This window comes from Myotis yumanensis, unplaced genomic scaffold (assembly GCF_028538775.1).
Source record: "Myotis yumanensis isolate MYYU_CA2020_CCGP unplaced genomic scaffold, mMyoYum1.0.hap1 SCAF_20, whole genome shotgun sequence".
In the NCBI taxonomy this organism is placed as follows: domain Eukaryota; kingdom Metazoa; phylum Chordata; class Mammalia; order Chiroptera; family Vespertilionidae; genus Myotis; species Myotis yumanensis.
Window position 1 is genome coordinate 15,328,814 of NW_027223771.1, and position 16,737 is coordinate 15,345,550.

Sequence of the window (16,737 nt, forward strand, 5' to 3'; positions counted from 1 at the left end):
ATATATATATATATATATATATATACACATATATATACGTGTGTGTGTATATATATATATATATATATATATATAATGTATAGTTTATAAATATGTTTGCTCTATCAGCTTCAAAGCAGACATTGTAGTCAGTAGATGGACCTTAGAACTGAGAGATGCTTTGTTTTGAGTAAAGACTTGCTGCCCATGAAATTTTAAGATGTTACATTATACACTATTAATACATGCAGATTTATATTATAATTTGGTCTTACATTGATAGAATAATAATTTAAATCTTTCTGTCACCAAATTTAAAACTATTAGGAAGTAGGTAAATGGAAATGCTCTACCTAAAATGAGTACTTTGAAATTAAGATTCAATTAAGTGGATTAATTTGACAGCTAAGTTCAGATCAGATTTCCAGATGAACTGAAATGTAGATGCTGTATCACATAGTACCTTTCCTTCAGTAACATCTTATATATTTGAGTTGGTATAATGTTATTTTTATTCATGCCAATTTGAATTAAATTTGAAAATATTGCAGTCTCAAGTAATATATTCCTATGATCTCTCAACTCTTTTCAAGGCATCTACTTTTCATTACATCATAATTTGGGACAAATATGATGAGTTATAGCAAATCTATACTTTATTTAATCTTCCCCCTCCTATTTATAATTTTCTTTGAATACTTTTACAAATAATGTGCTTATGTTTCTCATTTTGAGGCCTAATTACCATCATTTGGAGATAAGTTTGTCCAAGACAGAGAGAATTGTAGCTCTCTGTGATTCATGAACTTGGAATTGGATCTCCATTTCAGACTAGTGAGGGGTAGCAGGGTTTATGTGTAGCAGGAAGGGAGGTGAAGGCCTGATTACCTAGGGCCTTGAAGGCCATTGGAATGACTTTTCTTCTAAGTTAGGAACCTATTGGGAGGATTTGAGCAGGGGACTAAATGTGTGAGGAACTCTGAAGTTAATTGAAGACTCTGGTTAAAAAATAAATAAAAAGAGAAAATTTTCCATAATATCAAATTCACTACCACTTGATCCACCTAGTGCCCATTTCTCTTTGAGATGTTAGTAGATTGTAAAGCTTTGAGATTTATGGGGGAGGGGAATTGAGAGTAGGGCTGAATCAGCTGTCTGATGAGGCAGGAGGGTTAAATTTTCTGTGACTTTAACCTGATTAAGCAAACAGGAGCATGTCCATATGAGGAAAAGAAGGTGAATTGATGTAGCTGGTGATATTTTTCCAGTCATAGATTATTGTCATAACATTATGATAATAATATATGACTCTAACAAGGTACACCCAGGGTAGGGCAAAAGTAGGTTGATAGTTGATTGTATGGAGAACAATACAATAATTAGTCAATTAGTAAAATAATTTAAAATAATCTGATTTATAAAATCAGTAACAGAAATATCTTACCAGGCATTTGTGAGAAAACTTCAACAAGAAATGGCTGATTTCAAAAGAAAACTATCTACAATAGAGACTTCTCAGGAGATTGAATCACGTCATCATGTGCATTTAGAAGATAAGAAACCAGATTTCAAGAACAAACTAGATCAAAGCAGAAGTCAAGTATGTATGAAATTTAACCTGTCATCAGTTAATCTATAGCTGGTTAAATAAAATGTTTTAGGGTACTACTTTTCATGGCAGCTTTTGTTATGGGTTGGCTCAACGAGATAGACCACCCACTCAGAATTTAAATTTGAAAGCCATTTATTAAGCTGGCCAGCTGACCACAGCCCATACCTTCCCCCTCTGGGAAGCCTCGTGGCATGTGGCAAAGAGCAAGTGTGCATTATGATTTTTATAGCAAAACAGTGTTACCTTAGAAGCTCACAGAAAGTTCATAAGCACAAAGGGGGGGTAAACAGAGTCACAACTGACTGGTCTAAGACAATCTAGCAATTTTTCTTCCACAGTTCCTAACCCTGCAAACCCCCTCCATACGTCAGTCCCTCCTCCCAGCACATACACAATCCTCATAGCCTGGCAACACAATCCTTCCCCATATGTCAGTCCCCCCTCCCAGCACATTCTGTAACATTCTGTAACCCTTCCATGGCGCAGTCCCTCACCCTAGCACATTCCCTACTGGTCTTATGCCCGAATCAAATCTTTGATTCAGTGCCTTCCTCTACGATATGAAATTGAGGAAGCATTTGGCAATGCAGGGATCAAGCCACCGGGGAAGAGTCTGGCATTTGATGGTGAAGAATTGGCCAGGGTCTCGGCCACTGACATAGAGTCTTAGTTCCCATGTCTTTCTCCTTCCCATTGGTTAGTTCACCAGGTGAGAGGCATGAGGAGGATGGGGTTACAATTTCTAGTGCCTCTTTCTTGCAACTTTGATGGTGGTTGGAGTGCTCAGCACCACCTGGTAGGGTCCATCCCATCTAGGTTCTAGGCTGCCAGGGTCGTGACATTTCACCCAGACGAGGTCACCTGGAGAGAAGGCAGGCTGTGTTGGACTGGTTCTCGGTGCGTCCTCCTCCTGTGCGGCTCTCACTACCCGTTGTGCTGACGTGGCGCTGCTCTGCAAAGCCTGTAAGGACTTAAGCAAACTTTGGGTAGATGGCCGGGCAATTTCTTCCTCCCCCAAACTGGGCACCAATGGCAGCGGTCGCCCAAACATTATCTCAAAAAGGAGTTAGCCCTTGGATGTATGGGGTGTACCTAGCTCTGAGGAGAGCAAAAGGAAGGAGACTTACCCAGTTTTCGCCAGTCTCTAATTTTAACTTAGTTAATGTTTCCTTTAAGATCCAATTTATCCTCTCTACCTGTCCAGAACTCTGTGGTCTACAAACACAATGCAATCTTCAAGTAACTCTTAGGGCCTTAACTATGGATTGTAACATTGGCGATAAATGCCAGGCCATCGTCGGACCCCATGTATAGTGGCAGGCTAAACCGGGGGACAATTTTAGTGAGGAGTTTTCTAATTACTACCTGTGCTGTCTCTGCCTTGGTTGGGTATGCCTCAGGTCAGCCAGAGAAGGTATCAATGAAAACCAGCAAGTATTTATACCCTCCTTGTCCTTCTGGTATCTCGGTGAAGTCCACTTCCCAGTGTTCTCCGGGTGTCTGACCTCGGAATCGCTGTCCCAGTGCGGCCACAACAGGGGGCCCTTGATTCACCCGGGCACACACTTGGCACCTTCTAGCCAACTCTTGAGATATTTTCTGGAGCCCTGGGATGTAAAATTCTCTTCCCAGTAGTTCTGATAGCTTCATTCCCCCAGGTGGGTGCTCTGGTGGGTCTGGGAAGCGATGGTCCGCCCCAGGGCTTCTGGCATTATAGGCCTCCCATCTGGCAGAATTAGCCATCCAGCCTCTCTTTCCCGGGCCCTTAGTTTCTCAGCTAGCCTCTGCTCCTCTGGCAGATGAGTAGGCTTCTCTGGGAGCCTTCGTGCTGGCAGGGCTACGAGAACTTCTAGTGGCCCTACTGGTCTTTTAGTCAATTCCTTGGCCCCTATATGGCTGCCAGGTGGTTAAGTATCTCAGCAGCTTTTTCCTTTCCTCATGAGGTCAGGAGACTTCTTTAAGGTGGCTCCCGTGTCCTCCTGTAAGGGCAGTGTGAGGAGATATATCCCTGTAGTCCCTGGGTAGGTCTGGCAGGGCCAGTGCCGGGGCGCTTACCAGGGCTTCTTACATCTCCCCTGGCTCCTCCTCATGTGCCCCCCGCTACCGGGTACCTTCCTCTACGAAGCTGCTCCCGTCGTCCATGTAGAGGGTCTCATCCGGATTCTGCAGGGCTGGTCCACAAGGTCCTCACAGAGGGAAGTGAGGGTAGTCAGTGTCTCCTCGCAGTCAGGCAAAGGGGCCTCTGCCTTCTCGTCAGAGAGGAGTGTGGCAGGGTTCAAGGCAGCTGTTTTCAGGAAGCTGAAATGTTTACTCTTTTTCCCTTTTCCTACCAGAGGGCCTGAGTGGGTGCTATGAGTTTCACAAGGAAGTCCACCTTTCCCCCCCCCCCACTGTCAGGGTTATTCTGGGCTCCTGGGGGCCAGCTGAGCTCCGACAACCCCAATCCACCTCCTCCACCAGCATGGGAGGGAGTCGGTTCCCCCGCATGTTCAGGGCCCTCCCTTTTCCAATGTCCTTCCTTTCTGCAAAATGCATATTGATTTTTCCCAAGCCTGGGTTGGACTCCTTTTCTTTCATGAGGCTTTTCTTTGCCCTTGTTGTCTCTCCGGCCCCTTGGGCCTTTTTCCTCGTTTAGGGCCAGGAGGACCTTGGCCATCCAGGTGTTTAAATCTGCCATTGGGTCCTTCAGATTGTCAAAAACCTTCTGGGCCACCTCAATCAACTTAGAGATTGATTTCCCCTCAAACCTTCTAATTTCTGTCATTTTTTTCCTAATATTTGGGGCCGACTTGGAAACAAATGCAACATTGACAGCCCTCCAACTTTCCAGGGCATCAGGGTTAGGCCCCTGGACTGTCTCTGTCACCTTAGAGAGGTTTGTGAGTCTCCAAGCAGCAGCTAGGATGCCCCCTAATAGAGCCTGGCGATACCGATCGAGAGCCTCCTTTCCCCTGTCACTAGAGGGGTTCCAGTTGGGTTGCCTGGAGGGAAACACAGCCTTTAATCTGTCTTTTATTTGTTCTTTCAGAATTGACTAAAGGAGCTTTATTTCCCTACAGGGTCTTATATGTCACAGGGCCTCACAGGGTCTGTAATTCCTGTAACAGAGGGCTAGTATTCACCACTTTATTAACCCCCTCTGTTCTAGACAGGCCTTCCCCAGTTTCCTACAGTTGAGGTTTTGTGCCACCCCTGACATGGGCATGGTCACACAGGCCTGTAAGACAGTATACAGGTTGCTAACTGTCAACTGTCTCTCAATAGAGACCAAAATTTAATGGGTATTCTTCTTTGCTCACCTGGGCAACTGCCCTCTCGGCAGCTAGACACCCTTTACTTTTTGGGTTCATTCCACATAGCCTTTTTCCAGGACAGTTTACACATAGGCCAGTTCTTCTTTCTAGCCACAAATACAGTTTGTCCAATTTTGTTAAAATGTATTCTAGCACAGGAGAAAGTTATTTTGCTGTACATAGGTAGCTTAATCCCTATACAACTGGGCTTGGACCTCTGCCTAGCAAATTGCAGTCTATAAGTTCAATATGCAGCCTCCAGTCCTCCTAACCTAACGAGGTTTCGGCTAGTCTCTGAGTCAGACTTCTGCTCTCTTGGAGAATTTCAAAGTCCTGATGGCTCCCAGGTCCAGGGAGAGTGCCCTTTTCTTAACTCTGTTTACTAGTTACAGGGCCCTGTTTTCCTTGTCTTCCCACCAGTCCCCTTTATGGCAGAACAGCGACCAGGCCTCTTTGAAGGGAGTATACTGGAAAGGGATATCAGCCCCTCCTCTTCTAGCAGCAACAGGTACTAAACCCTTTCAGTACATTTGCAAACAGGGAGCTTTTACTAACTCTATCTGCAGCTTTCATAGATCCCAGGCTTGCTGCTCTATTCCTGGGGCTGTAGGAAGGCCAGTAACAATCACTGGCTTACGGCTTAACTGCTGTAGCCTGCAAGCCAAAAGCCAAAGTACTTTCTCGCTGCTGCTGCTGCTGCTGCTTCTTCTTCTTTTTTTTTTTTTTTAGGGCTACTGCAGGCAGCTCAGGCATCCAGCTCCCCTTCTTTGTTCATTCACTCCCCAATCTGGTCTGGAGCTGGGAAATAGCGCCTCGATCTGCCTTGCTTCCCCAGAGGGCTGCTTGTCTGGCCCCAGATCTAGAGGGCCTGCCAGCCGTAGTGGCAACATAGGAACTTCAGGACTGGCGGATGTTGCAGGGTCCTGCAGTTTCCGCCCCCCCCTCTCTCCCTCCATACGCTGTCCCTGTCTAGTATGGGACGGACTGAAGGGGTTGAAGGACGACAAAGCCCCTCCCATCGGTGGGTGTGGAGGGAAGACAATTGGCATCGGGGGAGGCAGGGGCTCCCAGTCAAGAGCTGGTTGCGTGGCCTGGGCTTGAGGCCCGGGCTCACCCAGATCTGGTGCCAGGGGACCATAGGGGGCGGCCGGCTAATGGGCTCTTCCTGCTCTCCCTGAAGGACCGGGGGAGCCTTTCCCTTCTGGGGTCCGGCCAAAAGAATTGTCTGTCTCTGTCCCAATTTTTCCTCGGGAGGCAAGCCCTCATTTACCGGGGTTTCTTGGACAATATGTCAACCCAAACCTGAATATAAGGAATTTTATTAGGATGCCCTGGGTGGCCGTGTATGATGTAATGGACCCGGTAGGCAGTGGTCAGATCAAAAGACCCTGCATCTGGCCACCCCTCCTGGAAAGTGGGCCACTCCCATTCATAGAATCGCTGTAAATCAAAAGTATTAACATTATAACCTTTAAATTTACCCTAGAACTTCAGTTTAATACAGTAAATTACAACCTAGGTAAGAGCAGCTGATAGACAAATCTTTATTAACTGGGCTAATTCTCCTTAACAGTGAGCAAAAGATTCTGAGAAAAATAATTCTCGCAGCTGCCGAGAGACTATTTGCAGACTGCTAAGGGGCCAGCCCAAACGTTCAGCCAAGCGTATCAACAGAAAGCAGAATAAATCAAAGTAGCTCTTACTTTACACAGACCAGTAATGATTTACACTTTCTTAATAGACCAGCCCAGGCTGGAGCTGTATCCAGTCTCCCTTCTCTGTAGTAATTTGGCCAGTCCCACACAAATAAACTTTGTCCCGACCCCATGATGATTGGTGGCGAGAGACAGACAAGGGAAGGGGTGACCTGTTTTCACAGATCCTCACTCAGATGCCCGCCTGGCCGCGTCCCTTGGGAGCTTAGATTGGTTGTAGCTAAGGTGCACCCGTATAAACCCCGGGTCTGGTCACCTCCACATGGGGGTGAGTCACGGTTATGCCATATGACGAATCTCGGAACCGCAGGTTGGGGCCCACTCGGACTCCGTAACCGAAGTCGTGGAGCCACATAAAGGAGAGGAGAGGGCAGGCCCCCTCCTTCCACACTCACACACTTTCACCAGACATTCACTCAGAGTTTAAACAATTCTCCCAATTTCTAACAATTTCCCAATTCCTGAGGGAGCTCTATAGCTTCCCGGGAGGTGATCAAGCTCCCCTTCCACTCACCCGGAGTGGGCCTGACTGATAGGGGGTCGACAAAGATGACTGACCCTATCCCATTTGACAAAGACAAAGACAACAAAGAACAAAGACAAGATAAATTAGCCAAATGCAACCTAAGGTTGCCCGAAACCTGCAGCTTGCTCCTTGAAGTCCTGAAAATTTTCAAAAAACATTGCAGCAGGGTGTACACAGAAGCAGACAACTTTTTGACAACAAATACCAAGACAAACAAATACCAGACAGACAAACCCAGTGCAGCCTACAGCCGCACGAACCAGGGACCCCAGCCACTGTCGTGGCCGCGGGTCAGGACCAGGAGTACCGCTGCGTCCAACCCTCCGTATAGGTCCTTCCGTGGGACGTCCCAATTCCTGTTTAACGACCGGTCCCTTACCTCTCTCGAGAGTCCAGGTGGCTTGGTTTCCGAATTGAAAGTTTTGGGTGGACTGGAGGCCTCCTTGATAGTCATTCTCCACAGGTGTGGGGTATCTCGCTGAGTGCCCGGGGACAACTGGGGGAGAGCCTCCTGCCTTGAATAGGGGGTCCCTCTCCTCCCTTCTGGGGGAGAGCCTCCTGCCCTAAACAAGGGGTCCATCTCACCCCTGCTGGGGGAGAGCCTCCAGCCCTAAATAAGGGGTCCCTCTCCTCCCTGCCGGGTATCTCGCTGGGGCCTCCAAATGTTATGGGTTGGCTCAACGAGATAGACCACCCACTCAGAATTTAAATTTGAAAGCCGTTTATTAAGCTGGCCAGCTGACCACAGCCCGTACCTTCCCCCTCTGGGAAGCCTCGTGGCATGTGGCAAAGAGCAAGTGTGCATTATGATTTTTATAGCAAAACAGTGTTACCTTAGAAGCTCACAGAAAGTTCATAAGCACAAAGGGGGGGTAAACAGAGTCACACCTGACTGGTCTAAGACAATCTAGCAATTTTTCTTCCACGGTTCCTAACCCTGCAACCCCCCTCCATACGTCAGTCCCTCCTCCCATCACATACACAATCCTCATAGCCTGGCAACACAATCCTTCCCCATACGTCAGTCCCCCCTCCCAGCACATTCTGTAACATTCTGTAACCCTTCCATGGCGCAGTCCCTCACCCTAGCACACTTTCTTGTGTATTTCCTTGTGGTTAATATATGTAAAGCCAATGTCCCTAATGACCAGACTGACCAAATGACCAGACTGACCAAACGACCAGTTGCCATGAGGTGGCATTGACCACTTCTCGGTCTCTCCCTACAGCCCACGAGAGGGGTCAGGTGGGACTGGAGACTGGTGAGCAGGCTGAACTGCTGACCTCTTGGCCTTCCCCCCTCCCAAACCCGAGGATCCAATGGGTCAGCGATAGTGAACAGGGGATCGGGGTAGGTGGCGGAAGGACCGGGATGACTGTCAGGCTTTTGTGATCACCAGCTCATCCCAGGCTGCTCAGAGGCTCAGGCCTGCGGGAAAGAAGGAGCCAGCAAATTCATCTACATGTGCGTGCGTGCCTTATCTCTTGTTATGTCCTTCATTTTGAGGTCTATTTTTTCATACACAATTATTCCTACCCCAGCTTTCTTTTTCCTTTCCATTTGCCTGGAAGATATTTTACCATTCCTTCACTTTCAGTCTGTGGGACTCCCTTGCTTTGAGGCGGTTCTCTTTCTTGTATACAGCATATATATGGGTCATGGATTGTCTCACCAGCTGTTTAACTTGCCAATTCCGAGTGGATGTTATTCGATTTAGTTGTCCCTTCTATCTGCTCCGTGAGAAGGCGCAGGACACGTCCACCTATGGGGTCACCCTTTTGAAAACCAGCATTCTATTCTCAATGTCAGTATCTGTGCCAGTTACTTATTGCTGCTTAATACACCACCTCCAAACCTTGTGTCTTAAAGCAGCATTTATCTTGTGCACAAATCTGCAGTGAGGCCAGCTCATTTCATTTCCACTTGTCACCAGCTGGGATGACTTGAAGCTTGGAAGTGGAAGCATCTGCAGCAGCAGTTCTCAACCTTCCTAATGTTGCGACCCTTTAATACAGTTCCTCATGTGGTGACCCCCAATCATAAAATTATTTTCGCTGCTACTTCATAACTTAATTTTGCTACTGTTATGAATTGTAATGTAAATATCTGATATGCAGGATGTGTTTTCATTGTTACCAATTGAACATAATTAAAGCATAGTGATTAATCACAGAAAACAATATGTAATTATATGTGTGATTTCCGATGGTCTTAGGCAACCCCTGTGAAAGGGTTGATCAACCCCCAAAGGGGTCACAACCCACAGGTTGAGAACCGCTGATCTAAAGACTTGTTTATTCACGGGTTGGTCAGGTGCAGTGGGCTTCTGGCTGGGACGCTCCCTGGAACAGTCTCAGCTGGACACCTGTATGAGGACTGACCATGTGGCCTGTGCTGCTTCGTTTTTCACAACGTGGTGGCTGGGTTCCCAGAGTGAGCTTCCCTGGAGAGAGTCAGATGGCAGCAGACATAGCAGTCACTGTTAGGTTAGGTTGCTCAGGAGGCGGCGCAAGAAATAGAGAGTCCAGTGAATCAGAAAAGAAAGGAAAGGAAAAGGTTTATTTCTGCATCCCCGGGAGACCCACGTACCCCCAAAGACAGGGCCCGTGGATTCACACCAACAGGGAGGGGGGCGTTTTTTTTATACTGAGGTTGGGTGAGGGGCGGGGACATGAGCTAAGGTATTCAGTTGAGGAAGTTTCAGCTGCAGGGGGTTCAGCCAGGTATTCAGGAATGAGTTAGTATCTGTTTGGGGTCAGCGTTGATTCAGGGAGAAGCCAGTATCTGTGTCTGGCATGCTGATCTGTTAGACATGCCAGGGGGAGTCCATCATCTTGTCACATGTCTGCATGTATCTGATCCTGGGCTCTCTCTGACCTAACAGTCACCATTATCACTGACCTGCCAGCAAGTTTGCTGTTGATGGTGATGATGTTGTTTTGTTTACTATGTTCCCTGATTTTGTGGGAAGTAACAAAGAATTTTAAGATAGCATTATTGAATTAAGCCTCCCATGCCCACTTTTTGGGTTCTAGAAAAAATATCAAGGTTATGTGGCTAAACTTTAACAGTAAGAGTTTTAATTTCTCTGTAATCCAGGGAATCATTTCTTCTTGGAATGCAATTCTATTTAGCATCAAATGTTTTTTTGGTTCAGTAAAAGACCTATGGCATTAGAATCTGTATTTATGAGTCATGAATTAGTCTCATTTTGAAAGTCTTATCTTGATGACAGTTCTGAAAACCACAGTATGATATCTCTAAAACTCTTTTAAACATTGTGAAGAGGTTAGATGGGGGAAGAGGTAAGACACTTTCTACTAAGGGCCAACGTGTAGTCATTTTGTGGAGGAAAAACGTGAAACAGTCACAGAAAGAGAAGCATAAAGTCAAGTGCAGATGTTGTGTGGCAAAGGCGGCACCAGTAAATGTATTTTTGTGACTCCTGGTCATTTTAACGTTGATTTTGATTCTGAGTAATTAAGGTTCCACATTCCAAGACTCAATCACCGTACAGATAACATTTTATTGCCATTGAATTCATTTCAAAATGTCATACTGGTGAACACACCTTCATAACCAAACTAGATTCTTTTCTTCATGCAGAATGATGATCTTATAGGAAAACTGCAACCGTCATCTTCAAACTGTATACATCTGGATGAAGAAAAGACACCTCAAGAGGAGTTATCAAGGGAAGCACTTCTAAAGGAATGTGAAGAGCTGGAGGCTGAGGAAGAGAAGTGGAAACAAAGGGTCAAACAGCTCAGAAGATATCAGGAAAAGCACATGGCAGAAGACTTTGAATTAGAAAAGTATAAACCGAAGCTTGATGAACGGATAAAGGATATAACAGACAAAGTGACCCAACTCGACTTATTTTTACAGGTTAAGTTGTTGATTTAATGTGCTATAAATCACTGCAAATTACATTTCTGATAAATACAGGGGTTTTGCCTTTCCTTTACTTCCTTTAATGGTAATTTATTTTACAGATTTCTGGAAAGAAGGTGGCATTTGTTTTTCCTTTTTAGTATTTCAGTTTCCGTCATTATTATCACTGAATTGATCTTTCCAAATGATTCTTATTAGAGGATCATTTTATTTTTAAGACCAGTTGATGTTAAACAAGAATATTTGAAAGAAAAGGGGGCCCTGACTGGTTTGGCTCAGTGGGTAGAGCGTCGTCCTGTGGGCTGAACGGTCCTGGGTTTGATTCTGACCTAGGGCATGTACCTTGGTTGCTGGCACATCCCCAGTCAGGGGTATGCAAGAGGCAGCTGATCGATGTTTCTCTCTCATCGATGTTTCTAACTCTCTATCCCCTTCACTTCCTCTCTCTGAAAAATCAGTAAAATATGTCTTTGGAAAAAAAGAAAGAAATGGGGGAATGTGATTTAAAAATTGTTCCATACTCTTGGATTAAGTTATATCCTTCTACTTTAAAATTTTCAAACTGATTCTATTATTCCTTGCATTATCAAATTACATGATTACTAATAGAAGAAAGATTAACCTTATAACTCAGATTTAATTCAGTGGACATTGATGATAAACATTTTAAATGTCAGCTTTTTTCACACTTCAAACTGATCTCTGATTCGTTGACTCAAAACTAAAGAAGACAATTGTAACTGTTCAAGTTATACTTACTTTATTTTTTGCTAAAAGTATTACAAAGGGTATTACATATATGTCCTTCTCCCCCCCCTGCCCTTAACAATCCCTTGCCCGCCCTTACCCCCCAGTGTCTTATGTCCATTAGTTATGCTTATATGCATGCATACAAGTCCTTCAGTTGATCTCTTACCCCCCTCCCTCCTGCCCCCCAACCCTCTCTGGCCTTCCCACTGCAGTTTGATAATCACTTTGAGGCAGCTCTGCCTCTGTATCTATTATTGTTCAAAAGTTTGTAATGGTCTTTATTATCCATGAATGAGTGAGATCATGTGGTATTTTTCCCTCATTGACTGGCTTATTTCACTTAGCATAATTCTCTCCAGTTCCATCCATGCTGTTGCAAACGGTAAGAGTTCCTTCTTTTTTACAGCAGCATAGTATTCCATCGTGTAGATGTACCACAGTTTTCTAATCCATTCATCTACTGATGGGCACTTAGGCTGTTTCCAGATCTTAGCTATGGTGAATTGTGCTGCTATGAACATATGGGTGCACATATCCTTTCTGATTGGTGTTTCTGGTTTCTTCGGATATATTCCTAGAAGTGGGATCACAGGGTCAAATGGGAGTTCCATTCCCAGCTTTTGGAGGAACCTCCATACTGTCTTCCATAGTGGCTGCACCAGTCTGCAATCCCACCAGCAGTGCACAAGTGTTCCTTTTTCTCCACATCCTCTCCAGCACTTGTCATTAGTTCATTTGTTGATGATAGCCATCCTGACAGGTTTGAGATGGTACCTCATTGTTGTTTTGATTTGCATCTCTCGGATGATTAGTGACTTTGAGCATATTTTCATATGTCTCTTGACTTTCTGAATGTCCTCTTTTGAAAGGTGTCTATTTAGATCCTTTGCCATGTTATACTTACTTTAAAAATGTATCCTGCCAAAACCGGTTTGGCTCAGTGGATAGAGCGTCAGCCTGCGGACTGAGGGGTCCCAGGTTCGATTCTGGTCAATGGCATGTACCTGGGTTGTGGGCACATCCCCAGTAGGAGATGTGCAGGAGGCAGCTGATGATGTTTCTCTCTCATTGATGTTTCTAACTCTCTATCTCTCTCCCTTGCTCTCTGTAAAAAATCAATAAAATATATATTTTTTAAATGTATCCTTTTATTTGCTTTAGACACGAAGAGCATCTCAAGAAATCTCAGAGCCGTTAACATGTACTCATAATGCTTCAAATATAAGTCATTTGGAACTCAGAACACCGCTTTTGCAAACCTCTCAAGATGATAGCAGAAATAGAAACCGAAAAACACTTGTGACTCTACCAAGAAGTATTGGAACGCCGCAAATGATTGGAGAGGAAACGAACTTGGTAAGGCAAATGCAGAATCAGAGAAAATAAGTTTAACTCAGTAATTAGCCTCTAAACTTAAAACATAATTACTATAGTGCCAGGTTCATGAGATTAGGGGGGCGTGAAAGCTAACTAAATAGTAAAACTTTGGCAAATGAACTTACCATTCAAATGTTCTTCCAGGACAGTTATCTCTCCTCCTTTTTTGGTTTTACGTGCCTTTAGTTTTTTCCCCTTAATATTTTCATATAGTTAACCTGATCTACCAGTCTTTAAGCTGAATGTCTTGAAGCTCTAAAATTTAGTAATTCTATATAATAAAAGGCTAATATACAAATGGACCAAATGGTGGAACTACTAGTCGCTATGATGCGTACTGACCAGTAGGGGGCACATGCTCAATGCAGAAGCTGACCCCTGGTGGTCATTACACATCCACAGAGGGAGCACTGCTCAACCAGAAGCTGCGCTCATAGCTGGCGAGTGCAGCAGCAGTGGCAGGAGCCTCTCCCACCTCCACAACAGTCCTAAGGATTTCCAACTGACAGCTTAGGGCAGTGATGGTGAACCTTTTGAGCTCAGCATGTCAGCATTTTGATAAACCCTAACTCTGGTGCTGTGTTACATATAGAAATTTTTTGATATTTGCAAACATAATAAAAGAAAGATTTATATTTTGATATGTATTTTATATATTTAAATGCCATTTAACAAAAAAAAATCAACCAAAAAACTGAGTTCATGTGTCACCTCTGACAAGGCGTGTCATAGGTTCACCATCATTGGCTTAGGTCATCTGTGGGACATCCCCCGAGGGCTTCCAGACTACAAGAGGGTACAGGTCCAGCTGAGGGGCCCCCCACTCCGAGTGCATGAATTCCCTGCAAAGGGCCTCTAGTACTCTTATAAAATTGCTTGTCAGAATCCCCCTAAATAGAAACATTTAAGATAACAACTTAAACACAATGGGTTAAGTTACTCCAACACAATCAGGTACTTGGTAAATTTACTTTCTTGATTGTGACCTTTGTTATTATCACTAGAGGGCGCCATTAGACAAACTGTCCTTTATAGTTATCTACTCTATATAAAGACATACATGTTAAATAGGGAAAGATTACCATAGGGGTGGGGGACAGTATCATTGACAAAGTGGCTAAAAAAAATGTGATCTGCAGGAGGAGGGTGTGGGGAAGACAGAAAGGGCAGATCCCACCTCCAACACCTTGGTAACAGTGGTATAAGCAATGGCCTCTGGAGCTATTTTCGGTCATTTGATCACCAGCCAGGCTACCTTGTTCTCCCTTAGAGGTTGTTGCTCTAAATTATACCTCAGTGTCAAGTGATTAACAACATCTCCAAGGTAATGAGTGTATTGTACAAGGGTGGTGAAGGCAAATGCTTGGCAATGTCTTTGAGGGATTTTTAAAAAAATCTCTAATGGGGCTACTAAATATGTCCAAGGGCCTCTTCAAGGATCTTGTACGTACCGCCCTTCCAGAGGCAGCAAGTATTACCTCATAAGCCATCTGCATCACTGACAGCCTCCTGACTTTGGATTCCTTAGCTGGGACCCCCTCTCCCCACTCCCTAGAAACATAAGTACTTTTCAGAACAGTTTAGAACCTATACTTGAAGAGAGTAGCTCTGCTCGGATACATTTTCATTGTTAAAAAGGAGTTTAATGGGAAATTCCCTTTATCATTGTGTCTACTTAAAAAAATGCAAGTCATTGAGGGAAAAATAAAATACTAAGCATCTGCTGTTTACAATCCTACAGGGCTCAGAAGCAGCCAGCAGAGGTCAGCACTGAAGTGCTCCTTCTTGCAGGAACAACAAAGCAGATGACTGAGTACTACTCATATGAGGCCAGTCCTGGAGACACCTTGTGGTGGAAATCCTGATTATAGTTTTACGGGCAATAGAAAACTTGGTGGTTCCTACTCTGAGAAACGTTTTTTATGAATCAAATAAACTTGTAATAGTAAACTGATTAATATTTGTGTTTAAGTGAAAAATTTTGCCACCTTCTTGGATAGAGAACATTAATTGCTACTTTCCTTACAGCATTTTTATTTCAGTTTTTGTAAAATGTCTTGCTGAGCAGTTGTCCATTTTCTAAATAGTGCAATGAAGGAAATATTTGAATTTTTATTTTATATATTTGCATTTTTAAGTGAAGTTCACTTATGTCTATATCTTGCCAGCCCTTGAATGACTGATGACTAACATGGCAATGTCAGGACATCTTGATATAGCAACTAGCTTTTGTTGTGTATCAGTTATTAATATATCCATTCATTATCTTATTCATTGAGTTTTTTAGTTCCATAATTTGATTGGTTCATTTTATAGTTTTCATCTCTTTGGTAAGGTCCTCCTTTTGTTCATTAATTTTATTCCTGAGCTCATTGAACTGCCTTCTTGTATCTCACTGAGTGTCTTCATGACAGCTGTTTTGATTTCTCTCTCCTTTATATCACAATCACCCATTATTTTGAGTTCCTTTCTGGAGAAGAGTCATTGTCTTCCTGTGTAATTGTTACCTTGGTGGTCCATGCTGCTTGATGGGTTGTTCCTCTGCTGGCACATTTGAAGTGGTGAGCACTTTTCTTATTTAGGAACATTTTCCTTTCCACAATTCAGCAGGTGGATAATTTGAGGTCTTTCTTTAGCTGTCCAGTAGGTGGCAGGATAGTGCAGTTTTTGTTTTCTCTTACCTGTCCTACTTAGCTTGGGGAGGGGGACTTCTCCTCACTTGCTAAGTAAAGCACTGGCACAAGGTTGCCACTGAATTAATTAGATGGAGTCAGAGCCAAAATCATTCACCAAGTCCTGATTCTGGTTGTGCCATGGGGATTGTTTCCATCTCTCCTGGGCTGGACAGGATTCTGATTTCCCAAGTACATTTAGCCAATGTAGAGTCACTTGTTGTTCTTCAATTCATTTATTTGCTGTTTTGTGTTGTTTTCTTCTTTTCTTCTTCTCCTGGTGATCTGGGGATAACCATTTAGCCACTTGGCGCAAAAAGAACAAAGACAAGTGTCCAGCGGCCCGGCCGGCTGTGTTGAAAAGCTTTCAGTCCTCATCGTCCTTGAACATCCCACCCCCTTCAAAATAGGTTCTCCCTTTTCCAGATACTGGAGATTCCCTTCCATTTACCAGTTCCTTCACCAAATAACCTCCCTCATTTATGAAAAACCCACAAAAAAAACCCAAAAAACCCCCACAAAATGACTAAACCATAAAAAAGAAAAATCATAAAGACCACCAATGACCCATACTGAAAGGCCAGAGGACCCATGGTGGCCCCCTCCTCCTGACCCCAAAGCAGATCCAGAGCCTTCAAACTATCAACATGCCTTCTGAAGACAACGGCCTCCTCTCCTGTCTGCCTGTGGTACCCGGAGTGGCTGTAGAAGGAGGAAAGGGTTCCCATGCTGCTTCCATTTGTTCTGTTAGTGACAATGCTGTTCCAGCCCTAGGTGTCACACCCCATTTGTGAAACTCCTGTCTCTACCTCCAGCCACTGGTATCTTTTCAACAAATCCACTTTGGCCTGGGGATGCTCACAAGGCAATGACAAACCGCCTTTCCAGAGGCAGACACCATGTGAGCATGCCCCTTAG